The sequence below is a fragment of the Nansenia antarctica genome, assembly GCF_963989245.1.
Source record: "Nansenia antarctica genome assembly, chromosome: 12".
Lineage (NCBI taxonomy): Eukaryota > Metazoa > Chordata > Actinopteri > Argentiniformes > Microstomatidae > Nansenia > Nansenia antarctica.
The window spans coordinates 23,685,535-23,687,438 of record NC_137682.1 but is presented as its reverse complement, the minus strand read 5'-3'; positions in this window follow the sequence as shown (position 1 = coordinate 23,687,438).

The following is a 1,904-nucleotide window of genomic DNA, read 5'->3' as shown; positions in this document are numbered from 1 at the left end:
ACAAACTACACAATCATTCAGAGCTCAACTTACCAACTCCCATCTCGCTCTATACTGTCATTCCGATTCCCTGCCACCCAGATTACCTCCATTAAGCCCGCCCCCATTTCTATCTAAGCCAATCACTCTCTGCATGCATACTTTTACCCAATCAAATGAATCAAACAATAAAATAAACTCCCAATCAAATACCCTCCCATGGATTAGCCAAACACCTCCCACTTGGTCCATTGGTCCTTTGTGCCTAAATGGACCACAACTTTCCCTCTCTTTAATACAGTTATTTTCTACTGCTCCTCCACGGGAAGCAGCACGACCACCCGCCCAACGTCTCGGTCGAGCGTTGGGAAGAGATCGTGGCCCTCGCTCCTTCCTCGTCCTGAATCACCCACGCCTTCTTGCGCATCTTCAATAGGGTGCCAGCCAACCCCTCGTGGTTCGCCCCATGGGCCTCCCCTGCCAACAGAGTGCTGATCCATGCAGTGTAGGGGACAAGTGGGATTCCCACCTCCTTCGCCTCCTGGATTCCTCCGGAACACACCAGCAGCCCCGGCCCTTCGACCCTCTCAACTACCAGTCTGTCCCAAGTCGTCTTAGGAAACTCTGTTCCATCCTGTGCAGCCAGACACAGGTCGCGGAAAGCTGCGTTCAGCTCCTGGACGCCGAGGCTAACTCCGCTTCTTGTCTCCCTCGGGCGTGTAGCCTCCCACTTTGCGTCTTCTGGAGCCCTCCTGCAAACCAACCACTGCCTAACAGCTCGCCGGACCCACCCAACTACCCGAATGAGCCTGCCTATCTCACTGAAGCGTTCTGGCTCAATCAGGTCCATGAGAGCAGCGCCCCAGAGCCTCTCCCTCTCATGCTCGGGGTCCCTGGAACTCCCAACCGGTGTGGATGTCCCCTTTGCATTTGCTTCCTCCTCAATGCCGCATTTCGGGTCCAGCCCCTTCCTCGCCTGAGCGCGTGTTACAGCTGCAGTGAACGCTTTCCGTTGCAGCATGCTCACGCTGTCTCGAGCACTTACAGCCACTCCCCTGGATGTTTCCTCGCTCAGCTGATCAGCCAGCACCAACACCTCTGACTCTGGCTCCACATTGGCCCTCGTTTCTGCAGGCTGGCCCTCTTTGCTCCTCCCACTTTGACCCGACTGGATCCGTGGTTCCGGAGCGAAACCTCCAGCGTTGAGCGTCCTCTCGATTCCCTCCGTGATGCTCCTCAGCTCTCTCCTGTCGCCATGAGACGCTAGAATGTCGTCTACATAGGTGTCCTCCTCAAGTGCTCTCTGCTCTTCTTTTAGGTGGGCGACCTCTGGCAGCCTTGCCGTCTTCCTCATGGCCAGCTGGGCGATGCATCCGGCTGGCTTGTCCCCGATGTTGACGCGGGTAATTGCGTAGGTTTTGATCTTCTTTTCCTCTGCGAGAGTCATCTCTTTCCCGCCCGGCTGACAATTTCCGCAGCGACACCCTCCACACTTTGGCTCGCACGCGGCGCTGATGCTATCCCAGCTCCACCACTCGAGGACCTCTTTGCTGCTTGCAGCTGTTCTCCCGGTCTTTTCATGACCTTGCGGCTTCTGGTCTCCATCCTCTTCTTTTGCGCTGGGCGTCTTGCAGGGGATTTCCTCAAATCTTACTGCCTCCGTTCTCAGAGAACGCGCAAAGTGCGTCTGGGAGTTGTGTGCGGATCTTTCCCAACTTTCAAACAGGTCTGGGTGCGTTCCTCCCACGGTCTTCCCCAGAGGCCCGTCCCACAGCACCAAGTCTCCCGTCCCTCTTCTCCACCGTGGAGCGAGTCGTCCCTCTCGGTGGCTGATCAAGAGCTCGATTTCCTTAGGTCGGACCAGCTCTTCCTTCTCGACCCCAGGGAAGAACTTACAGAGTCGCTCTGGACTGATGACCTTGTCT